We start from the raw sequence: 26,165 nt of genomic DNA, 5'->3' as shown, positions 1-26,165 counted from the left end.
TATGACAGAAGTGTTACTAAACATGATACTGTTCAGGATATCCTAATGTATAAATTGTGTAAAGTCAAAGCATGAAAAATTATCTTTTTTTATTTCTCTATGATGTTTTATTTATAAACGTAGACTTATGCAGCTAAACTCAAAACGTAAGCATGTGGAATATTTTTATTTATTTATTTTCAATATTTCTATTTATTTATAAGGCAAAATTAATTAATAAAGAAAAACAACTGGAAATATGACCAAGTTGCTTTTGTGAAAGAATATTCAAATTGTGCAAGTTCAGAGTTTATATTTCACTAGGGGGTATTGCCATTTCTGTGACATTTCACCTAGATAAAATATTATTAGGTAACAGATCTGAGGAAAGATATGAAGTAAACCACAATAGTAATGAAAGTATCTGTGTATAAATCCAGAGCACAAAATTATTTGGCTCTGTGATATACATTTATCAACCTTAACATTTTTTTTTCTGATCATGAAGTAAGGATTATTTTGAAAAGATCCTTGTTGGAGTAGGAGCAGGTAAATTTGCAGGAATTATTATTTATAAATAATCTCTGATATTATGGGAATGCTTTCATGTGCCAATGACCAGAGATCTACAATGTTGTGTGCTTTCATTTTTAGAGGAGAAACACAGCCTGAAGATTGTCTGGGGTGGATGGATAATAGGTAATTAGATAGCCTAGGCATTCATCGTGTGATATCTAACAAGCTTTTCTGACAAAATAGGTTTATTACAGTGATAGACGGATGACCATTCTGGTATTATCATTGGATGACAGAAAATTGTTTATGCCCTAAAATAGTGATATAATAAAATTATTGTCAGAGAATGAATGCAAAATTCATGGAAAAAAATCAGCTTTTTTACAAAACACATAGTTTAATTCTTCACTGAAGAACTAGGGAGCAGGTTTTACATAGTGTTCTGGCTTGTGCTACATCTAACTTTCTCAGAATAATTCTTCAGTGGTAATGATGCATGAGCTACAGGATGAGCAGTTGCAAAACACAGTGCAAAATCAGACCATGTAAGGTGAGTTGCAGTTTTTGTGATAGTTCAAAATTTGTCTCTCTAAAGAAGTGTGTTCCTGTTTTCCTAGTGGAAGAAATCCTTTCTTTCATTTTCTTCATTTACTCATAGAAAAGTGAATAATCAGTTACTTATTTCAGGTAACGTCTTATAAGCAGAGATTGGATAATTTAAGTTGATTCCAGTGGTATTAACATTTTACTGTAACATAAGAATAACAGAACTTTACAGTTCATTTGATTTCTTGTTGAATTTTCTTGATTATTTGATATATAGCTTGGCATTACACTCTCCAACTTAAAGGAGTTTAATTGAGAACTTTTGAAAAACTTTGCATTTTCTGGTTCAATGGATTTACTGCTGTTCATTTAAACTCCACATGCTTTAATTAGTTTTTACATTTCATAACTCTCTGTGGCATGTATGATTTAGGCTGATTTACCTTGATATTGGCATCACAGAGTTCCATGACTTCTGTATGGTTTGTGTCACCACTTTAAAATAATATAGCACTGAGAATTTAGAGTGATCTTTGTCCTCTGGTTTCCTTAATATTGTGGGTTTATATTTTCTTTATTTGTTCAGACTATTTGTACTTTGGATTATTAATCTATAACTAAATATTGCTCTCTATGTTCAGCCTGCTGATGATATTTGGAACCAGACCAAAGCCACTTTCCTTAAAATTGTGCAAAGCATTTATGTCAGTGTTTAATGTACGTTTCTTCTTCACTTACCATCTTTCTGGAATCATGTCAGAAGTGGGCAAAATTAGCATGGAGCAGTATTAGTACCTATGCTAGTTCTATCTTTTTACAGAAAGAAGCTTTGGATATCCTGCCTAAACAAAACCTTAAAGGAGATGCTGTCTGTCTCTCAATAGCAATGCATCAAGCAGAGAATATGTATTGTCACTTGAACAGTTACAGTTTGAAAGGAACTATGGCCAGTCACTGTCTGAACTCATTGTGTAAATATCAACAAAAATTTGTAAGGAAATACCCTATATCACAAGGAACTGGTAAGGAAAAGAACCCCAAGGCTCTGTGTAACTTCCAGGCTGCCTCCATCTTTGCCTCCTCTAAGATCCCTCAGAGAGAGAGGTTGCTTCAGTGTCATCATGAGACCAGAATGCATTGCCTTTCAGTGCCTTTTGCTATCTGTGACACTGGCTATAGGGGGAAAAGTCCTTCCTCCAGTGAGAGCTTCCAAGCCTTACTCAGAGTCACTGTGAGAGTCCAAGATGTGCATAATCTGCATCACAGTTCTGGCCCACTCAAGTTGTGCAAAAGATTTCAAGCTTAGGAGTTGTTTGAAAGATTGTACCATAATAACCTAAAAAGAAGCAAATCAAGTGTGATGCCATAAGGAAGCTTTGGTCTGGGTTAAAACTTCAGATTTAGATGATGTCTGCTGTTCTGAAAGGTTGAATAAATGAAAGCCTAAAAAATTTCTTACCACAAGTAGACTGAATTCCTTAACAGCCTCATCACATGAGGGCTGCATAGTTTCTCTGCTGCTACTGTCACTGTAACCTATGCCATTGTAAAAAGCAGCCTTAAATGAGAGTTATAAATGGATGTTTGTGTAGCGGTAGAGACTTATATGATTAAAAAATACATGATTCTTAATGAGCATGTAGCAGTTTGATGTTAGTCATATAGTGTGTTTTCCTTTTCTTTTTCACTATGGTACTGTGTGACAGATGGCATAAAAGAGAGCCCCTCAGCTTCCTAAAAAATTAAACCAGTTATGAACAACTGGAAGCAGAGAATGCTGAAAAATAGATACTGTGTGCAGTTTTCAAACAAATATCGGGAAAGGGAGGGCAAGGGGAGAAAACTCTTGTAAGTCTGCTTCATTTGGTTGCAAGTGTGCCACATTATTTGTAAACCTTTTAACTCAGGCAAAATTTCAACTGCTGTCAAACAGAGTTTTCTGAGTAATCTGTATTACTTAATCTTTAAAGGCACTCCATTGATTTCAAGGGATGAGAGGAACTTCTGATGCTACAGTTCAGATATCCATCTTAAAAATTAAATATAAATAAACATTAATCTATGTTATCTTAAATGTTGGAGGTGTTTTATGACTGGAGATTCTGCATGCTCTTTCTCCTGACCGCTATCACTGTGAAAGAGTATGCCAACTGTGGCCCAAATCTGTTTGGATAAATCTTTCTGTCTGTGTATTTATCTTTAAGTCTGCAGGTAATAAATTTTAAAAACATGTTCCCGTTCACATGCCATCACAAATTTGACTGAATTTGAAGGAAACTTACTTGCTAATGTTAAAGTTAATTAAGTTGGAGACTTTCATCATAGATTCTAAGTTATCAATAAAATATTTTGAAGTGTAAAGGGAGAATAATGAATGTATCAAAATCCTCATGATCATAACTGGCACCTTTAAAAGAGTGACTCCTGTTAAATGGCATGTATAGCACCACAGATGTACAAAAGAACAAGAAACAAAAATGCCAGAGATTGTCATCTTCTCATTCCTCATGATAAGTTGTCCTTCTTTCATACTTGCAGAATGTATAAGTAGGGTTTAGTTCTGAAACTCATCAAAGCCAGATCATAGAATCATAGATTCATAGAATAGTTAAGGTTGGAAAAGACCCTTAAGATCACCAAGTCCAACAGCTAACCTATCACTGCCAGGTCCACCACTAAACCATATCCTCAAGCACCACATCTACCCTTCTTTTGAATACCTCCAGGAATGGAGACTCCACCACCTCCCTGGGCAGCCTGTTCCCATCCCTGACAACCCTTTCAGCGAAGAAGTTTTTCCTAATATCCAACCTAAACTTCCCCTGGCGCAGCTTGAGGCCATTTCCTCTCGTCCTGTTGCTTGTTACTAGGGAGAAGAGACCAACACACACCTCGCTACAACCTCCTTTCAGGTAGTTGCAGAGAGCAATAAGGTCTCCCCTCAACCTCCTCTTCTCCAGGCTAAACAACCCCAATTCCCGCAGACGCTCCTCATCAGAGTTGTTCTCTAAACTTTGTTGCCCTTCTTTGGACATGCTCCAGCACCTCGATGCCCTTCTTGTAGTGAGGGGCCCAAAACTGAACACAGTACTCAAGGTGCGGCCTCACCAGTGCCGAATACAGGGGCACGATCACCTCCCTGCTCCTGCTGGCCACACTATTCCTGATACAAGCCAGGATGCCAGTGGCCTTCTTGGCTACCTGAGCACACCGCTGGCTCATGTTCAGCCAGCTGTCAACCAACACCCCCACGTCCTTTTCCTCCAGGCAGCTTTCCAGCCACTCCTCCCCAAGTCTGTAGCGTTGCATGGGGTTGTTGTGACCAAAGTGCAGGACCCAGCACTTAGCCTTGTTGAGTCTCATACCGTTGGCTCCGACCCAACGATCCAGCCTGTCCAGGTCCCTCTGTAGGGCCTTCCTGCCCTCCAGCAGATCGACACTTCCACCCAGCTTGGTGTCATCTGCGAACTTACTGAGGGTGCACTCGATCCCCTCATCCAGATCATCAGTGAAGATACTGAACAGGACTGGCCCCAACACTGAGCCCTGGGGAACACCACTCGTGACTGGCCGCCATCCAGATTTGAACTCTGTATTTCATGTCTGGGAAAACATATACTTAAGTTAATAATCACCAGTGTGTGCACACTAGAACAAATCCCTTAGTGTTACAAAACATTATATAAATGGTAACTTTTATTTCAGTAACAAAATAAAGAAATTACTCCAAAAATAGAGGGGGGAAACTGTGTGAAAAGAGATGAAGTTTTACTTAGTACTTTTTATTGTAAACTTTTCAATGCAAGTCTACAAATTGCATCAGCCATCAAACAGGATTAGACAGAATTTATCTCATGAATAATAACTATTTTAGATCAACTTATGACAGATTTATAAATTAATTATTCATAAATAAGTGTGGGATAGGGCACAAACCAAGATGGCTATGTTATATTGTGATTATATATTCTATGCTAACCTGGACCAAGTAAATTTCCATCTACTTATAATTCTAGTAACCATTATGTTAATGCTAATGCAGCATATTTCCACTGGAAGAAAAATACCAGATTTGAGTTGCATAAATATAATTCAGAATATAGATTGTTATTTAATAATGCAATAAACAGTGTGAAGATGAATTGCTATGCCTTAAAAATATTATAAAATAACTTATGTTTGTAAACAGAAATAGGTGCCATAAATTGCACTGAAAATAGGATTGCACAAACCTTTTTAATTAATTTCATTTCCCTGAAACAGTTAATTTCTAATTACTTTATTAGCAATGTAACGAGCTAATAAAAATGGAAGCTTGTACTGCTACATAGACAAGGCCTTCATAACGTGTTTAGAGCCCTTTAGTTCTGCTGTTGTTTCTGTGTAAGAATCAATACCACAGGCAGCAATTATGTGTTGTTGTTTTTTGGCTAAAATTCCCACACATCTGGGACAAACAGATATTCTATTCGAACTTCCTCTGTTAACTCCACCAGTTTCCATGGAATGACTCTCTGTATGCTTGTTAAGTAAATGATTGTTATAAGACTATGGAGACATGGTCAATCAAATTAACCCCTTTTGTCCAGCCTCCAAAATGGTTCTCTTCATTTGCCTAAATTCAGCTGCTTTGGGGAATTTTTTCAAGCTTGAAGGACTCTCTGGATTCATCACATTAGCAAACTGTAACCTGAGAAGAGGGTCTTTGGAGCAGCAGGACTTCTTTGGCCCCCAATTGTTTTGCTAATCAAGATTATTGCCGCTATTGAGATGTGGAAAGATAGCCTAGCTGACAAAATTTGTCAGCTTCCCATGAAATAGTTCTGTCAGTTTAGTCAGGGTGCTGGCTAATATTAACATATAAATGAAGTCTCTCCCCCTCACCCCTTAATAGATGGAGAGAAAATATAAACACACACACAAAAAACCCCTCTGTGCTTAAATTAAACAAGCTGCTTTTCTCAGCTCTAGCCCATGTCCCTGGAAATCCTGTGAGTAGTGGAGCTAAAGGGAGGGGGCAGGGAAGTAGAATTTGCACAAAACTACTTTTAAGCCATAAAGCAGCAAAGCTCCACTCCCCTGCTGATAGCAACAGGAGATTGATTACGCCTGCAAAAGTACAAATGGTTGCCTGAATGCAAGTGGCAGACCTCCAAAGCAGTGTGTTCTGTGTGCTGGTTTTACATTTTATAGCAGAGGACTTGGATACAAAGTCGAAAAGTGGAACAGGGGGTATGAAAGAGTTATCTTTGCCCAGAGGTCAAACGTATGAGAGCTGCCCCTGCTAGTTTTACAGTCTGACCACAGAAAGATAGCAGGGGGAATCTAGCCTCTGTGCTGCAATTGTCCCCTACCGTCACTGCAGACTGAAACGCCCAGCACCTGTTTTTTGCCGTTCACTCTGTTTTCTCATAATCAGAATACATATTGTATTTCCCAACTGACCTACAAGGTGCTATAATCTAATGCTCTTTCACCCACTTAACACAAATTTTGCATTATTTTGTCAGGGGCAAATGCATCATTCTGGTGGCAACTCTTTCAAATCCCAGCTGTACCAAATAATAAAAAGTAATTCAAATTTACACTCATTTTAATTGTAAATGAATCTACTGAAAGTTCTCTTAATCTTTTAGCCTGATTTAAATATAAATAAATTAATATCTTGTGATATTTATAATCTGCAAGTCAGCAATATTGGCCTTTTGGTACTAAATTAGCTCTTGAATGGCATGTGCAGCAGCTTTGTGTAGTTAGTGTACGCATCAGAGATGACTCTTCTAACAACTTCAACAGGCTTTGCAAAGCATAGCTTTAAATAGAAGAAATCCTTCAATCATGATTTGTTCTTGCTTTATGAGAAACAATCAGATTATTCCTTTGTGCTGAGCTGCGACAATACTCTAAAGCATGAATGAAAACTAGAATATATGTTCCCCCAGTGGATTACATCAGCCTTCTTGTTCATTAGGCTAATGTGAAAAATAGATTTAATTTGTAAAATATCTGCCACTGAAGAGAATATTAAGAAAATTACTTGGAAGCAGTTTGTGGGAACTTCAGAGCTAATGAGTTAATGACAAAGCACAGTATTTGTTAAGTAGTTCAAAGCAGATCATTCCTAAATAGTTCTAAGCGAGTAGCTAAGCTCCCTACTTCACGATTTTCAGAAGTTGTCATACAGAGTTGATTTCAACTTCTCAAAAAATGTTGTATAAAATACTGCATTAGTTGCCCAGAATGTGGAGCTAAAGAAGCATAATCCAAACAGTACCGTTGTTACCTATCATCTCAAGTTTAACAGTACATGCAGAGTTTGTGCTCATACCTTTGATCTGAACTTCACTTTTCAGTACTCTGAGAAACCTAATTAAGATATTAGACTTACTTCAGCAACATAGAAAAGTAACTGGGAGCCACAAAATTAAGCACTGATGGCAATAAGATAGAGTTAATAATAATCATAATAATATAAATTCTCTTATGGTTAAAGTCACAGTCTGCTTAAAAGTTCAGATCTCAGAATCTTTGTGCATTTCCTGGATTTCCCTTCTAGCTCCATAAAGTTTCACTGCATTGCATCCTTCTCCCTTCTGTGCTCTGGCCCCTCTCTTACAGGGTATGAGATGGGGAAAGCCTGAGTGATATCTTACTTACTAACAAATAAGCAGTATGTTGAAGTTTTTGTACAAACAAATGAGTAGTCTTTGCCCCAGGGAGTTTACAATCTGGATAGCTTTTGGCAGTATCAGTTCATCAAAACATATATTCTTAATTTTATGTTCATCCAGCTCTAGACCCTCTCATTGTCTGGCTTCTGTTATAAGCATCAAATCTAAAACTTCATAGATACCTTTAAGTAGCCAAAGGAGCAATATTGATAGTAAGAGGACAGTCTTCTACTAAACAGCTATCTTTCAGGTCAGTGTCATCCAGAACTCACATAAAGTCTCCAAGAGTCACCAAGATGCTCTTGACCATGTGCATTAATGCCTCAATTTACTCTGTATGACATTTTCTCACATTTGTTCCTGGTCACATTCCCTCGTTTTGCATCTGCAGGACTTGTCAGGTATATAGTTCTACTAAGAAAAAGAAGTCCTGCCCAAAGGGAAGGGTGTGGAGCTTTCCTCTGCTGTGGCAATCACCCAGCTTCCAAATTTGCCTGGCAGGGGAGCCGGGTGGTGCTTATAATGGAGTCCTTCATACCTCAGAGAGAACAGCTGCCTCACACTTCAGTGCACACAAATAAAACACCTGCTTAAACCCAGAAAAACCAGTAAGCAATGAGACTGGCTGCATGTTGGATGTTTAGATTTTCTCTTTTATCTTTTTTCAAATATTTTAAGATATTTTTCTGCATTCTGGACATTTTGAAAAATTGTGGGGGTTTGTTTATAGAAACATGTTGGGTTTTTTCTTCTCTTTTTGTGGAACATGAAAAAACACTGCCAATATTTTGCTTTTCGTCATTAGTAAGTAAAGATAAACTACCATAAGTTTGGTTTGGACAAGCATCCTGCAAGTTTGGCTACCCAGCTTCTAGACCTACTTCAAACTATACTGCATTACTTGAATAAAAGCAGCCCTTCATTCTCACCTATCCTTTCACAAAGTATCGGACAGATACTGAATACTGCCTAATTTGGTATTTTTCTCTCATATGTTGTGGATACATGGATGTATTTCCTGCACAGAGTAACTGTAGAGTTTCATCTCTGCTGTTGAAGGGTGTTTGTCTAGTTTTTTGTAACTTCAAGGGTGTAGCAAGGATCTTTGTAAGGAAATGGCCATTTTGACATTTTAATTTTAAGCTATATTTTTCAGTGTATCAGGCTGGGAGACAGAAATGGCTCTTCAGGAATGGCAGAGAGATAAGTAACTCCACTGAAAATTAGCATACAACACTGATTAAAAGATGATTAACTTATATCTCAAGATCACCAATAACATCCTGTAACTCCTCACATCTGAGATGTGTTTCACACAGATTGATCCTAATTTCTGACAGATTTCCATAATTTTCAGCTGAAATGCCCATCAGTGCAGAGAAGCTGTCCATACTGGTCAGATTCTGTAGTTCATGTCAATGGCTGTTGTCATATGGTATCTGTTATTATCCGGTCTTTGTGATACAAATTTATCATCTCCACCAGTTCATAATGAGCCTTGCTGGTACCATAAAACCCTATACTGCCACCACAACAATTGTCATCCTATCTGGAAGTCACAGAAGAGAGATTAAGGACTTAACGTTTAAATTTTAAATTAAATATTATCTCACCATTATGGGTGGTCTCCTTCCCAAACATTGGTAAGGCAGTATAGTAACACTACCCAACACTATTGCCTGAACTATGCATAAAAAAGATATTGCCTTCACGGCTGTCAACCTTTTAATGTTCTAAGTTGTATATGCACATAGTGTATATTAATCACAATAAGTGGAACTTCCTTTTTTATTTTTAGTCTTGCCCTGAATTTTATGAGACTAACTCTAAATAATAGGCATAACTATTTTATTTAACCAAGGGAAACGAGTGGGAACAAGTTCCAACTGACAATGGCTCTCTGCTGGAACCCAGAGAAGCAAATGCAAGCAATGCAGTAAGGAAGATCAAACTTGTTACACTGCTGATATTCTAAGAGTTTGAACTCAGACTCCCTGCTGGCCTCAATTTTACAATGATAATCATTTCCTAAAATGGCTTCATTTTGTAGATGAAGCTGTACCTCCCTCTGAAGCATGGGTTTTCAAAGATTAAATCATTTACATTTCAAAGTGTTCGTTTTTTGCCAGAGTGAGAAATACTCAAGCAGGAAAATGAGTGCTCCTTTTAATTTTTGAAAGCTGGGGGAGCATTCATAGTGAAAATAATCACAGCCTATTACAGCAGCCATGCTTGCCTATTCCCAGTTCAAAAGGATGAGCCTATCTTTTCCCCACCCAGCAGTGAATGACCACTTAAATGAGTGATGGCTTATTAATACTATGACTCAGCCACTTCTCGATAAGGAGAACAATAAGGGGTCAAAGCTTGAGCATCTGTTACAGATTTTAATGAGAGTGTGTTGCTGGTAGTTTGGTCTTTTGGAGATTACATTTAAATTAAAAGGGTCTTGTGTCAGGCTTAATGGTGTGACCAATGTTGCCACTATTTATAATCCAGAGATTGCATTTTTGTCCTTTCCACCTGTATAAATTCATTGACTTTATTAAGGTTGCCTTGGGGGATGGACACCATTTAAAGAAAAAAAAATTAGAGAAACTAACAAAACAAAAGTTTCAGGAAGTTCTCCAAAAGAACCCTAAGACATACGCATATTTAAGGTCTCTTAAATTAAATACTTGGGCATAGTGTTGTTTTCAGAGTCAGGATATATTATTACAGAAACAATGAAATGCATGTATTTAGGATACATTACATTAGCATTTCTGCATAAGCCCTGGAACTGAGTCATTTTCAGAGAACGCTTACTCTGAAGTTGTGTGCTATTCCCTGTTGAAGAACAATTTAATCAGGCAGATCTAAAACCAATACAGTGCTATAAGAAAAGCAAATATGGTTGTGCTGAGATAGTTGAAAAACTTATAAAAGTTAATGGAAGAATATTCTTATACAATATCAAGCCAGCGATAAGATTCTCTATTCTAGCCAAGAAAGATTTAGATTTGCACTAGAAAATAGAAGAACAGGTTTCAATGCAAGTATACAAAATGTTGAATAATGTCTCAGTAAACCCTCCTTACTAGGCATTAGTTCAACATTTGTGTGATTCTTGGGGAAACTGATAAAATGTCATTTTGAGCAATAGTATGATCAAATTAGGAATTCAGAAGATGGAGGGAGACTAAGTCTGTATGGTAGTATCATGATGGCAAGTGACACTGAATTGTTGAACACCTTCCCTTGTCTGTAAAGATACATAAATTTGTATCGGAAAAAGTATACTGCAAATGATCTCTTCTATAGCTTGTTCCTCTATTTGCCATTCAAACAGAGTTTCTGGGTAGCTGAGACTGTTCTCTGTTCACCAGACTGACAAGATCTCTTGATTTTATGGTTAATCTTTGCTGACATCTGAGGGATGTTCAAATATTTTGAACATTTGAACATATATTGAGTGCTTACAGGAGCTATACAACTCACTTCTCATAGGAGCTCTGATCCCTGTAGGCTGTTAAGGAATTAGAAGCCATCCAGATCCTTTATTATGACCCTTGCTTGTGCCCCAATGATAGTTTTTGTTCTTTATTTAGTCAGTAAACTATTGGTTACTCTGTTCCTACTCATGATGGCCTACTCAGACTTGTACATATTGCTCTTGCCAGAGGCAATGAAATCTTGTACCATTTTGAAACATAAAATATGACTACTCCATAATCAGGAGAATATTTAATGACTTGAAGTCTTAAATGGCCTCTTTTTGCTATGCAATAGTTTTTAAAAGGAAGGTGATCCAGAGCAACGAGGAAGAGAGGTAAAAAGAGGGGACAAATGGGGAGCCCAGTTTGATTGATGCTAAGGAGAAGGACTGGCAGTCCTCAGCACTTGGCACTGGGAGGCTGGAGCTGCCTGGAACTGCTGCCAGCCAGAGCCTCCCTAGGGTTGACTGGCTTGATGCAGGGGACTCTTGTTTTGTGACTAGTGAATTATTGTTGCTGAGAAAGGTGGCAACGAGCCAAGTAAAAGCCCTTTTTGTCCTTTACTCCCAACAGGGGACTTGGTAGTAGTTTGTCATGTGCCTAGGCATAATCCAGGCAAAGTCCCCATATGCAATTAAAATAGATTTTGCTACTGTACATGTTTCTTAGGAAGTGGTGCTCCAAGCTGCTGGTACAGTTCTTTTATTTAATATTTTGGTCTGATTTCAGTGCTTAATTTTCTTGGGGATTGTTTTTGTCTTTTTTTATTTATACTCATTTCTCAATGTCAGCACTCCTTTAAATAAATCTGGTAGTGTATGCAATACATAAAAGAGATATAATTTATAAATAATAATGTCTATGAGTAGTGATCTCTCCTTAATGTAAATTCCAATATATTTCATGATCAGAAATCCCCAATGTATAGGTTTACCTCTTAATAAAAGTACTAGCAGCACAGACTTAAATCTCACAGATAAGTTATATCCCTTTTGAACTGTCATCACTGTAGTCTATCATCATTATTTTTATGTCATTGTAACTGTAGTTAGGCTTTTATTTGTAATTTTTAAAAATTATTATTCAATTTTAAGGTACTTGGATGTAATAGACCTAATGGTACTAGAAAATCAATCTGAGTTTCTTATCTGTAGCTTTTGCAAGGTTTTGTGCTATTTTACACAGTTTGAATATTCTCTAAGAAGGCTATAGTGGAATACATTGTCCCAAAGACCACTGATCTTAGATGATCATGACAGATATATGGTAGGTAGAGTCTCACAATTATTCATGCTGAGTAGTAGTAGTTCTCTAGTAACATATTTCTATTAAACTCAGTGGAACATTCCAGGAAGTAAGGGACTGTACAGCACACTTTAACAGATAATTTGCTTTAGCTACCTTTTCTAATGACAAATCTGTTTTGTAGAGCAATATTAAGAATCCTTTGAGAAAAATGTCTTTCATCAGAAAATACCATCTCATTAAGAACAGAAAGGTTCATACAATCCTCTTAGTTTCCTTAAAAATAAATCTTTTCTGAGAAAAAGGTAACTGTATCCAGATTCCAGTGATTGGTCTAAGTAGGAGAGCTGCCTCTGCACTAGAATGCAAAATGTTAGGATTAGCCCCTCCTATGTAAAAGTATTTTGAATCTCTGTTCCAGTAAATATTTCTAGAATATTGTAGAAATATTTCTACAATAATTCTACATTAACTCTACCTAATTGTAGAAATTGCAAATTAAAAATTTAGTAATGGAAGTTGAAAGAATTGAAACAGAAGGTATTGTGGAGGTGGCTAGAAAATTCACCTGGAATCTGCAAGTGGGGAGAATCTACGTGTCTGATTAGCCCAGATTGGATGCCAACTTTTTCATTAAAACCTTAAACTTTTCCCTTTTCTTCTTGTGCAAGTGTAAGGGCAGAACCAGTTGGATGTGAGACTCGGGCGATAAGAAGGAGGTGGCACTCAAGTCTTCTTTTTAAAGAGTACCCTAATTGTAAGTATCTTCAAGAGTTGTTTCTTTCTTGTAATTTTAATAGATCAAGTAGCCTTATCTTGCTATGTAATATCATTACTATGCACCTATAAGACAAGAGGTATTGCATTTTCTTAGGGATGGACACTCTGGATCAATCCAGATTGCTTAAGAGAACACTTCCGTTAATGGAAATGGTGCCAGTCATACATGAAGTGTGTATACGTTTTCATTATTGCAGCTCTCAAAATGCTTTATGTTTATTCAGGATTGGTTCTTTACTAATGATACTGGAAGTAGTATGGTTCCCAAAAGCATGTTTTAGGATTTCTCTTCTGAATAACTATGAAATACTGAAATATTTTCTGTTGAGTTGATTTAGATTTTGTATCTCATAAGTCCTGATACTTCAGCTGAAACATTTAATAGGCAAATGTCTGGGAATGGTGGTTTTTTAAACAAAGTATTAATGAAATGTATATAGTCTAGAATGAAATATACTATTGCCAGATTCAGTAGGAATCCCAATCTGACTCGGGGCACTTTAAAAAAACTGCAGTGTAAAACACCCTGAGAGAAAGGCCAGTCTTGAAGTAGATTAATGTAGGCCCACCCCTGTGAGGTAAAATTTTTCATAACTGGTTTTATTTCCCTTGATGCAAAGAATAATGCAACATACTCTCATTTGCCATCTGATAGTGAACCATCTTCTGGAACACACAGCCAGTTTGATTGTGGGATGCTTAGTCCAGGTGGAATTTCTCCAACTTGCTGGAGTTAAACTGTTGCCAGGATTGTGTCCTGTATATAAATAGAGGAAAGAGATAGTCCTGCTGGAGACTTCATTCTCAAAAAGGTTTTTTTAAACAAATGGCATTTCTGAGAAATTGAGCAAAATATTTCAAGATAAAAGAATGTTAAATATAGCTAAAACTAAGAAAGCCATATGTTCAAGGCGTATCAGCTTTGAAACCATGCACTTAACCCTGTGACTCAAAAAGATTTCACATTTTAAATAAAAATTTTAACTTCCTGAAAAGATAAAGTTCATTCATCTTGAGAGTAGCCTAGAAAGAAAAGAAGGAAAATATTAATGGAGAAGCCTTTCACTGAGATAAACATCTTTGATATTAGGTAAAAAAAAGAATACAATGTGCAAAGATGGGTCATATCCCTTCCTAAAGAGCTCTGTTACATTTGTACATCAAAGTAGGAGTAGGCTTATTTTCTGAATGGATTTTTTGGCTAACAAGTATATTATCTTCCAAAACCGTTGCCAGAAACATAAAATCTTAGTTCAATGGGAAAGAAATACACCATTTTAGCACTCCTATTTGAAACATTATACATAGCTCTGTTCTAAGTTCAATGCAAATATTATGTAAATGTACCCATTAAAAATTTGATCCATTGGAAAGAGTTTATTTGGTTGCTTCTAAATTATACTGATAAGTGTCAGCATTTGTCTGTAACACAGTATAAATGTGTTTGTGCAACAGCCGTCTATTTTCGATTGAATTGCTTTTATTTCTTACACAAACTGAGCTTTCATCCTGGAATAAGTTTTCCAGTAACGCAAGGGTAGATGAGGAAATGTGTAAAATGGATCAGTGCCCAAAAGACTAAGTTATACATCTATTCTTGGAAAAACATGAGGACATATTATCTTAAAAAGAAATGCATAAATTATGGAAGAATGCAAGTTCATTTGAACATGCATATTGAGCTACAGCACCTATCCAGATCCTCATTACATTACTAACTGTAGCATGTAGGTTGTTTTTTGGAGGTAGCTACCTAAACATACATAGACAAACACAGTTAAATTTTACTTAGCCATCTGAGCATATGGACATATTTATTTTACTATGAAGTCAGCTTTGTCTTTTTGTAATATCAAATTTTTATATTAATTTATAGGTATATTACCCCACATGGAAAAAATGGGAAGGTGAAATAAAGTGAAATGTTTTTTATTTTATTTCAAATACATTGAAATGAAGCTTTTGATACTACACAACCTGACAATTTTCTAGATAGAACTTACTGAAAATTATGTGGGGTAAATGTCATCCATGAAAAGAATTTCAACTTACTGAATGACTGTTATCTTGAATATAAACTGCCTTGACTGCATTAACGTGTATTACGGAATATATGAGGATCTGTTTGAATGCTAAACTTTACTGTTGCTCCTTTTGCATGTCTCCATTGTTGCACTGTGTCAAACTGACATTTTAATTTTTTCTACAGGTTAAAAACATCATGCAAAAACAGAAAGTAAGAGAATATGTAACATTACACTCAATTAAGTGAAAAAATAATGATTGGTAAACTAATGACAATTCTGCAGAACCATTGAGACATTAACACTCTATATCAGAAGAAAACTATCCAAACCAAATCCAAAGCATCAAGAACCTGGTCATACTCTTCCTGCAGGAGCATTCCCCTCTGTGTGTAAGCATAGCAGAGGCAGTATGCCAGAGACACCTAGAATGAGATAGTAAATAAATATACATTATCAGTAAATTTTCAGACTGTTAGTGCTTATTCAGACTCAGGAACTTCTCCTTCATATGAGCAAAACAGACAAAAGTTTTCAGATGAAGCTTTTGTACTTGTAAACTGATTATATTTTGCTTCCTGGCAAACTTCCTGGCAACTGATTATATTTTGCTTCCTGGACTGGGCTCTGCACAAAGCAAGTACCTCACAGTGCTGCCTCTCAGGCCCTGTGCTCCTGTGAACCCTGCTGGGTCCACTTCGCTTCTGGCAGAGCCTGTTTCCATCACCTGCCCTTGCAAACTCTCAGCTTCTCTGTGTCTTTTAAGACCTTTCAGGGCCAATGAGTGTTATTGGACTAGAACCATAAAGTGATCAGCTTCTCTGGGGATTTTACTGATTTTCATGGAGGCCTCAATAACGAGTGTCATAGGTCTCACTGGGCTGGCAGAATAGGGTGTTCCTTCTTCAGTGGAGCTTTCTTGCATTCAAGAGGCATCAGTTCTTGTCTTTTTGGACCGTTCACATACATAAGTGCTTTACATGTTGAAGTCTGACAGGTCTTATTGGCTGTGTCTAAACTTCAAAGCAGGTGCCCCCATGATGTTCCTTGGAGTCCTGGCCTGTTGACCATCCAGGCTGTGATAGCACCACAGGTCTCCCTGCTCAAATGCCTAGGTCACCTTCTAGTGGGCGCAGCAGCAGTATGTGTAGCCAGATTCAGACCCTAAGAAATGCTTTTGGTTTCCAGCCCTTTAGAGGTACCCGGGTAAATCCTGTTGAATTTACATTCCTTGTTACAAAGAACTTAATAGCCAAACTGTTGTCATGTTAACTGTGCCTGCATACAAACTAGTCTGACATAATTTTAGAAATTGAGTTTACCTTTTCCCTTTTCCACTGGACATTTCATAAACCTTAGTAAAACTGCAGTCATAGTGGGGAAACTGCACACAACATTCTCTGAGGAACAAGGAAAATTTAAGGAATTAAGGGTGAAACAATCTCATATAAAACTTGCCCAGCTATACAGTACCATAAATGCATTTTGGAAAAGTGTCACATTTACTATATATTTTAAAAAGTGAGCACACATTTGATTGTCTTATTAGGAGCAAAAGTAATATTTTTCAATAATATGCTAGGGCACTGTTTTCAAACAGTTGGAGAACCACTGTTTGAATAAACGCAATGTGTTTATATTATGAATGTTTTCCCTAGAGGTTACACTACCTTCTGATGATTGAGTCTAACTCTGTTTAACTACTTTGACAAGATTCTTGCCTGAAGTAACATTTTTAATTAGCATTCTTGTTTGTTTACATCTAGAGATTGAAGGGAAAAATAACTAAAAGCTTTGGAACAACTATTGAGTCTGCACTTGCTCTAAGCTGGAAGAAAATAATTTTTAGTATATGTTTAAAATTATATAACACGTTTCAGATGTTGGTTCAGATTACTGTTAAAATGGCATTCAAATCTGGGAGTGTTTCTTGTTGGTTTTATCCTTTTAAAAATTTCCACTGTGCTTTTTTCATCTTTAATTAAATTTCAATTCATTTTATAATACTAATTAAAGTATTTACGGCAAGAAATTCTATCCATTTGCAAAACTGCAAGAAATTGTAACATTTTCACAAGCAAGCAAACTTTTTAGAAGTTTTGCAAAATCTTTATCCTGTATTTGTAAGGCATTGAAGGGTAGATCATCAGCTGGTATAAGTCACTGTCATTCACTGGAGTCAGAAGAGCAATTTTGATTTACAACAGTTTAGAATTTTGCCAATAATCTAATTAATATAATCAAAACCATGTACAGACACCAGAATAAACAATACCAAACAGTAAGGCAAGTAACCTATCTTACAATGAAAATAAAATTAATGTCCCAGGCTTCTTAAATCACTGTTTCATTACATAGCTTTGCTTTCTATCAGCTTTGATCTCCTTCATTTCATTAGAGCAAACTTGTCATTAGAGGCAAGAATTTCTTCCTATGAAATTGATCTCACATTCAGCACTGATAGCTAGTGACTTTTTCCAGTTTCAGCTTTAGTGTTTCTATACAGCACTTAAAAAAATAAAAATAAAAATAATAATAAAAAGACCCAAACACAAATTATTACATCATAAGTAGAATAACATACGGCATGTCTAAAAGTGAGTACACAATAAATATGTTTCTAATAAATACTTTGGTGCTGAGTAAATTACAGAAGAGAGAAGACAATAAACCACAATTCTGCTGTTAATTCCGTTTCTTAGCATGGTAGCAGTTATTAAATTAGTTTAATCATAGCGAAGCAGTTGAGGTGCAGTAGCACTGCTTATTACACTAGCCATTATCATCTCACTGTTACCTTGGGCTTTCTTCATCTGTTTTGTATTCACCTTATCTCTCAAATGCAATCTTGTAAGCTTTCTTATTTTATGTAAAAAATGGGTGTATTTCACAGCTGGGCCTTGATATTTGATGCTGGCCTTTAGATTTTGTCAAAAATAAATACTGATTATAATATTTGCAGAGCAACTGACAAAACTTTAGCCTCAGGATAGAACATTGTACAAAAATTTTACTTTGTTTAGCTTGGATTGATTCACAGAATCATAGAGAAGCAGAGAACATGAAACTTACAAAAGCATGCCCACTGCATACCAATTTTAGCAATTGTTGTACCCCAAGATAATTCTAGAGTGTTAGTGCATTTTTTTCATGAAGTTATACTGGTTTATTTGTGGTATTCATGAGTTCTAAGCAATTGGACAAATCAGAACATTTCAGTGGGCTTCCTTATCTGTAATAAAAGTAATGGAAGGCCTGCATTTTAGCATCTGACAAACACTGTGTTTAGGAGTGGATTCTTATATCTGTAGGCTGGAAAAGTGGGGCTTCTGCAAATACACTGTCCCATTACAGCTTTCTAATTAAAGATCAGCTGCAGGAAACAGTAAATTTAAAATAGTGATGACAATATTAAAACTTCCTGAGGAAGAAGGAGCCTGTTGAAGATAAGGGGGCAAATATTGTATCAGAAGAAATAGAACTAAGTGCTCTATGGTGACTCCAAAGCATTGTGCAAGTATTCACAGTGGGCTATAGATGAGAATACGAAAAAGATGAGTGTTATAACATCAAGGGGTATGAATGACAAACAGATGCTAAGCAGACAAATGAGCTATGGCTGAAGGAGGCCAGTGCCGTTGTGTGTTGAGGGAAGAGAGAAGAGAGGAAGAGGTGGATAAAAAAAAATATAGCCCCAGAGAAAACTGAAAACCATGCTGAGAAGTAGTCTGGAGAAGATCACAGGAAACAGCTTATGGAATTAAAAACATTTGGGAAATTACAGCAGTTAGGAAGAATTAAGTATAAGTAATGGTCATCTATGAAAATAGAAACTTCAAAAAGGAAGGGACTGCAGCACAGAACCTGGAGGAGAAGAGCTAGAAAATCAGAAGATATGATCTCATGATCTCAGCATGAATAGAGACATGCTAAGGACCCCATGCAACATATCAGTCTCTAGGAAGACCTTTTATGAACAGTTAACAATAGGCTTTGGCAGCAGAGAGCAAGGAAATGTCTGAGAGAGAGGAGTATCTGACTGAAGTGATGGTCTTACATCAGTCCCATCATGACTGGGAAGAATGTGTATGAGATATAAATAGCATCTCAATTTATTTCAAGTGAATATAACTTGGTTTTCACTGATACTCCTTACTTTTAATTTGTTAAAGATGCTGAGATTGTATAGATACATATTAGCATAATTTACAACATAATGTAAAATTACATTGGAAGCAGAAGCACTAAAATGGTGCAAATGTACTTTTTATTTTCCTAATGAATTAATCATTTAGAAAGTATTATTTTCAGACTTTGATTACCCATGTAAGCCTGGGGAAATATTTGTCAAGTATTCAGATCTAAGAAATGGACCCAAGCATAGATAAGAAAATGAATTCGTAATGAGAACAGATGCTACAGACACAAAAGATATCTTCAAAAATCATATATGGCTTAATCCCATCATCATTTTCGGTATGTCTCTAGAGTCTAACTTTTAAAAGTATTTAACAGTTGTTCTGCTTGACCGTGCAACGTGTGGCTGATTTAGGAGCTGCACACTTAATGCTTACCTCCCTGCTTATGCCAGTCAGGTATCTTTTTCTGTGTGCTTGCCAAGTAATTTCTGTACCTAAGATGACCTGAACTTGCATGGGAGACCAAGTTTCATCTCATTTCCTTTGTGTAAATATTTCTGAGGTGCAGACTGTAGGAATAAAATAATGTAATATCATTGAATTGAACAGCAGTTAGGCACCTTGGTACCTTTGTAGATCTTCGCCTAGACCAGAGTTTCATGAACAGTGTGTAGGTCAGTCTTTGTTTAATACAGTGCCTTCTACCACCATCAATATCTTATCCAATTTTAAATGCTTAGTTATCTGAATAGAACTTGCTTGTTAATTTGTTAAAAGATCTGTGAGACATAATCCCAAAGCTGGTTAGGCTAATGTAGAGTAGCCTCAGAAGACAACAATTTTTCCTTCCAAAATTGTCTGGAAGGTGGGAAAAGAAGGTTTAAAATGACTTTTTAATGGGTTCCATCTCCTTCATATGCTGGGCAAAAGAGGTGAAACCCATGGAGAAAAAAGAGGAGTAACCAGCTGTGCTTGGAGAATGCAAATTTGTTCAAACCATAGGGGTGTAGGAGAAAGAAAGCTTTAATTGTGGGTTCTGTGAATAACGGTCCAAGTGTGCCCAAAAGCAGAACCTCAAATTTCTACTAAAAGTTTTTACTGAACATGTGTGTGTGCTCGATCTTCTACATGCCTCTGAGGTTGGTTGCCAAGAGAGAGCTTTTGAACTCTCTGGTTTGCACTTTCTTGCCTGAGATTACATATAGGTCTTACCATAACAGCTTGTTTTAAAGTTACAAAAATCATTAATTGCTCTGTAATTATAGTCATGGTCATATTTTCAGGTGGTATTGCAAAATGGCTTTGTAAACTGAGCATCTATGTGAAATACATGATGTGCAGTCAAGAAACGTAACAAACATCACAATAATGAGAAAATTCAGGGAAAAAATAGAAAATAACATGAGTTACTTGATTCTTGTAATTCTTCAGCTTAGAAAGAGGAGATGTAGGAAGTTCATCAGGGAGACTGTTACAGTAATTGATTTGAAGCTGACCCTAGATATACTGTTGCTACAGTAAGAACAGAGTTTGGGAAAGCAGTTGACAAGTGGAAATAGTAGGATCAGAATAGGAAAGAGAGAAAAAAACGGTGTTCAAAGGCTACTCTAAATGCCATAAGGCAGCAACAAGTGCAAGGCAAGCTAAGCTTACCTCGCACAATAGAAGTCTCACCTCGCACAAGAGAAGTCTCAAGTGTAGAATGCCAAATTGGAACCAAAAAATAGCATTTCTTCCTCATACACTTTAGCAGAAGTTTAATAACTGTGCAGCTGGAAAGACAAGAGAAAACAAACCAGCAACATTTCTCAGAAAATTTAAAGATAAAACATATGCATGTTAATCAGCTGGTGTTTGTATCCTTCTCCTTTATTTTTCCCTGACCATTTCCCCAGATTAGAAGAGTATCCAGCTCTCTCCTAATTCCCCTTCAGGGTTCTGGTAGCAGGAGTATTCAAAGAAGTATAACTGCTTTCTTTAGAAGTTTAGCCAGAAGTGCAGCTAGAGCCCTCACACAGCAGCATCTACCTACCTTAAGGAAGCTGAAGGTTGTTTTACTCCCAGGGCAACATGCTGTTCCACCTTATGTTTCTTTAGTATTTTTCTTAAATCAGTACTACTTGCAACTTCACTTCTGGGTAATAAGAGCTTATTACAGTACTTTTGCCCTGATAATTGAGAAACTGAAAAGAAAATAACTTAGGCTTTAGGCTTTAGGATTTCTACTAGTTGTGCTGAGCTTGTGGTTCTTTTATTAATTCTTAAAGATGTCCTTGAGTCAGCAATACTTAAATAAAATACTCTACATGTTCCAGTTTTGGGAGACCTGAAAGTCGTCTTAACCTAGAGGTCTAGAACCATGAACACTCTTATCTCTAGTTAACCTGCAAAAACATCAGATATGTCTGGGCAGAGAATATGAGGCTACATGGGCCAGCAACATGACAAATGGTATAATATGGTAATTGCATAAGAATAATACAATACCATTTTGTCCCTGGGTAGCCTTTTTTCATTCTGAATGCCTCAAGATGTATTCCAAATTTTTATCCATCCTGCAGCTTAATTCTGTATTGCTAATATTGAAAGTATTGTTTTTACAAAATTTACAGAAAGGTTCACATGCTCTATATACTTAAGTAATGGTAAGTAGAAAAGAGGTAAAGAATGAGGATTTCTAAACCTTTTGAATGAAGCTTGTTTTGATAACTGCATCTAGTTATATTGTTCTCTATGGATTTAATATTATTTAAATACTCCATAGTGATGGATTCTGTGCATGTGATACAGTAGTGCTTCTAAACGTAGTTGTTATTGTGATCCATTAAAGCATAGCTAATGCAATATCTATCCCATAAAGTCTGGGATTCATGAGACTACAAAATAATTACTAAGATAATAACATAAAAAATGGGTAAACCCACATCATAAAACATTAGCTTTGATAAATTTTGTTCCATAAAATTAGTGTTTGAATTAGAAATTTACTGGGTTGGTCATATGAGTATCTGTCCTGCAAAAGCATATTTTCTCAAATTAAAAAATGTCGTTCTTACAGAATTGGCTACAAGTGCCTTTTTTCATCTCTTATGATTTCCAGCACTATGTAAATTCATAGCTCAGAGGAATGGTGTAATCTCACATAATGAGTTGCATGATATATTGAGCCAGTTTTAATGTATCTTAGTTTGAGACAGGACTGTATTACTTTTCCCAAATATTATTTTGTTTCTTCAACATTATCATAAAACCTAATTCAGATAACATTAAACATCTTCTTTAATGCATATACAGGCACCAGAACTGACGGGATATGGATACAACGGAATCCTTAACTCAACCCTATTGTGCTGGAACAGAACAGGAGCGTCAGAGCTGCTGGGGGCCTTACATATCGCATATGTGCTACAACAATGAAACAAATTATGAAACTCTGAATTCTTGCTTTTGTGAGTTTGTGTCTCATGCATGGAGAGCATTGATTTTGCAAGGTGCTCAGAGACGTGGCCTGTCTGTCTGCGAATAGGACAAGATGGATTATTTTCCGAAGTTTGATATTAAGACAGGGATATCTCCTTTTTTGGTCTGGCACTGCTATTAAGTCTGCACAAGGAGGTTGAGTAATATTAGGGGGTTTATATATGAATTAACCAATTTCAATAATAATGTATTTATACTGATAAAAACGTAATTGTTAATCTCACACAATGTGGTGCTGTTCTCGTCTGGTTTAAAATACAATAGTATAGAAAATGCAATTATGTTAATGTGCAGAATCTAACCCACCTCAGATTTAGGCTGTACTGAAGAAATAATCACAAGGTTGAAGATGCATATTCAAAGTTATTTCACAGAGCCAGTCTGTAGAGGTAGTTAGTTTTGCAAAATGTTTCAAATGGACTGAATAGGCTGGCAAAAAAATCTTATCATATGACAAAAGATGTATGAGTTTTCACAGCCTCAGCACTGCAGTCCCACTAGTAATACAGAGGCAGGTTACATTAGTTGCTATTGAGTTGAATCTGCTTATGGATAACCTCCATGAGTTTACTCCAAGAGCAAAATACTATTCAGTGTAACAAGCTAAGCCTTTAGCTGTTCAGAAAATAAATGCTGTGTTAAGTTTAATTACTTTAGCCACCCACTGATGATCTGAAAAAAATCTTTTAACAAACCAAGTATTCTCAGCTAGGCTGTTGCCTTGGCTCTATGATTTTTCACTGTATAGCCATATGGAAGTGCTGCGATCGGAGTTTAGATCCTTCGTTCTTTAGGCAGGTAATGAAACATAGAAGCTATTTCTCCTTACCTTAAATTTTGGTTTAGTGACATTATCAGATTTATAAAGATGAGCTGAATATATCTCTGCCAATACAGAGAAGCGAGCAGAGGGAAAAGATGTCATTACAAATAAAAGAGGTCAATAATTAAGGATGTCGTGGTTTAGCCCCAGTCAGCAACCAAGCACCACGCAGCCGTTCGCTCACTCCCCCCTGGTGGGACGGCAGAGACAATCGGAAGAGTAAAAGTGAGGCAGCTCATGGTTTGAGATAAAGACAGTTTAACAGGTAAAGCAAAAGCTGCACATGGACGCAAAGCAAAACAACGAATTAATTCACTACTTCCCATGGGCAGGCAGGCGTTCAGCCACCTCCAGGAAAGCAGGGCTCCATCACGCGTAATGGTTACTTGGGAAGGCAAACGCCATTACTCCAAATGTCCCCCCTTCCTTCTTCTTCCCCAGCTTTATATACTGAGCATGATGCCATATGGTATGGAATATCCCGTTGGTCAGTTTGGGTCAGCTGCCCTGTCTGTGTCCCCTCCCAGCTTCTTGTGCACCCGGCAGAGCATGGGGAGCTGAAAAAGTCCTTGACCAGTGTAAGTGCTACATAGCAACAACTAAAACATCTCCACATTATCACCACTATTTCCAGCAAAAATCCAAAACATAGGTCCATACTAGCTACTGCAAAGAAATTTAACTCTACCCCAGCTGAAACCAGGACAACAGACCAAATCCTGATTTGACTGAAGTGGAACAAATGACATCACTTTCAATAAAATGAATAGCTGAAAATCATTGACAGTAAAGCCTAATAAAATGTCCTTTCTATTCATAAGTTCATAGCTCATATTTGTATTCTGTAAAGCACACTTGAAAAATCCTTAGAATATATTTTATAGGAATGGCACACTTTTTGACCTATTGTGAAGGGTAGCATGGTATATGTTCATGGTTGTCGCGGTTTAGCCGGCAGCTCAGCCCCACACAGTCGCCCACTCACTCCCCCACCGGTAGATGGGGGAAGAGAATCAGAAGGGTAACGCTCGTGGGTTGGGATAAGAACAGTTGAATAATTAAAATTAAAAGAAACAACAATAGAAATGCAATGTAAAGGAGAACAACGAGAGGCGCAAAGCCCCGGGGGAGGGGGGAAGGGAGAGGAGAGGGGGAACGAACCGCCGAAACAAACCGCACACGCCGCAGCCGCTCGCCGCCCGCTGACCCGACGCCGCGCCACCCCCGAGCCACAACTGCCCCCCTCAATATACTGGTCATGGTGTCACATGGTATGGAATGAACCTGCCATTGGCCAGTCGGGGTCAGCCGCCCCCACCATGGCCCTGCCCCTCCCAGCTCCCCCCCGCCACACAGCAGAGCGCGGGAAGCTGGAAAGGTAGCCGACTCCCACAGTGAGGAGAATTAACCCCTTCTCAGCCAAAACCAGCACAATGGTATATGTAAAAGAACAACTGCTGGCATTCAATTATGTATGTATGTCATACAAGAACATGTGTCTTAGCATAGGCATCAACAACTGGATGTTCCTCTAAAAGTAAGTGGAATTCTATCCCTGATTCACAGTTCTGAGACTTTGAAATGCAAGTTTCTTAGTGTGTAAAAAATCAGTGTGCATACTGTAACGCCTCCTCCTTCTGAAGGAGAAACATTGAGGGTGATGAGTTTTGTTATGAAGTTGATCCTTGAAATGTAGTGAGTGTGAATCTTAAAGATACCATAACAGTTCTCCTAAGAAGAAAGCGCAAGATACCTGTTTATAACTTACTGGGCTGTGCTTTGCTGCCTTCTTGGCTGTTCTTTCAGTGTGTTTTATGGCACATACGTGGAACCCACTTAGAAACTTCAGAATGCAAGGTTTGTATACTGGGATGTTGTTATCTGAATAATTGAATTATTTTCCATTTTTAGTGTAACTAACTGCATTTCAGAAAAGCAGAGGAAAGCTCTTTTAGATTTTTTATAATTACAGCTACATGGCAATGTTTTTCTCAACTTCATAATAGGGCTCTGCTTTTTTTTTTTCTTAGAAGTGAAATGAAATCACTGGCCTGTTCACAGAAAAAAATATCTGTGGTCTCAAGGCTTTTGTATTCAGTAGGGAGGTTGGACTGTGCTCCAACAGACAGAGTTATTCAGCAAGTTGTTGCCTTCAAGAAGTAATGTGTAACACCTTGTTTTGTTCCTTGGTTCAAAAGGCACTGTCACTGTTGTACACCAGTGTTTTTTTTTAAAAAAAGGCTATAATTCATATGCAAAATAAGGGGGGATTCATGATTTCATAATAAAATGTTGAAACACTTTGATCACGAGCTGGAAGGAGGTGTGAAACAGTGCTTCAGAAACAGACAGATATTTGTGTAATCAGCCTTTGTGTATTGCTAGTTCAGAATAATAACATATAAAAAGCCCCAACTTACCTCATCTGCCTGGTACAGCCAAGGCATAAATAAAAGAGAACAATGGAATTACTATTACTCACTCAC

General features: G+C 37.1%; 1 long non-coding RNA gene across 4 annotated transcripts; it reads left to right on the top strand.

Annotated features, from left to right (window-relative positions):
- The first annotated feature begins 366 nt into the window (after positions 1–366).
- Positions 367–24,483, top strand: LOC142061063 (uncharacterized). Of its 4 annotated transcripts, XR_012662042.1 has the most exons (6): positions 367–528; positions 634–678; positions 1,862–2,063; positions 13,105–13,190; positions 15,423–19,713; positions 22,671–24,483. It is a non-coding gene; the product is annotated as an uncharacterized LOC142061063 (long non-coding RNA). The 4 variants fall into 4 exon arrangements; XR_012662043.1 differs by lacking the exons at positions 367–528; positions 634–678 and adding an exon at positions 685–1,045; XR_012662040.1 differs by lacking the exons at positions 634–678; positions 1,862–2,063.
- Positions 24,484–26,165: the final 1,682 nt, after the last annotated feature.

This window comes from Phalacrocorax aristotelis, chromosome 8, assembly GCF_949628215.1.
Source record: "Phalacrocorax aristotelis chromosome 8, bGulAri2.1, whole genome shotgun sequence".
Lineage (NCBI taxonomy): Eukaryota > Metazoa > Chordata > Aves > Suliformes > Phalacrocoracidae > Phalacrocorax > Phalacrocorax aristotelis.
This window is presented reverse-complemented; position numbering and strand designations above follow the sequence as displayed.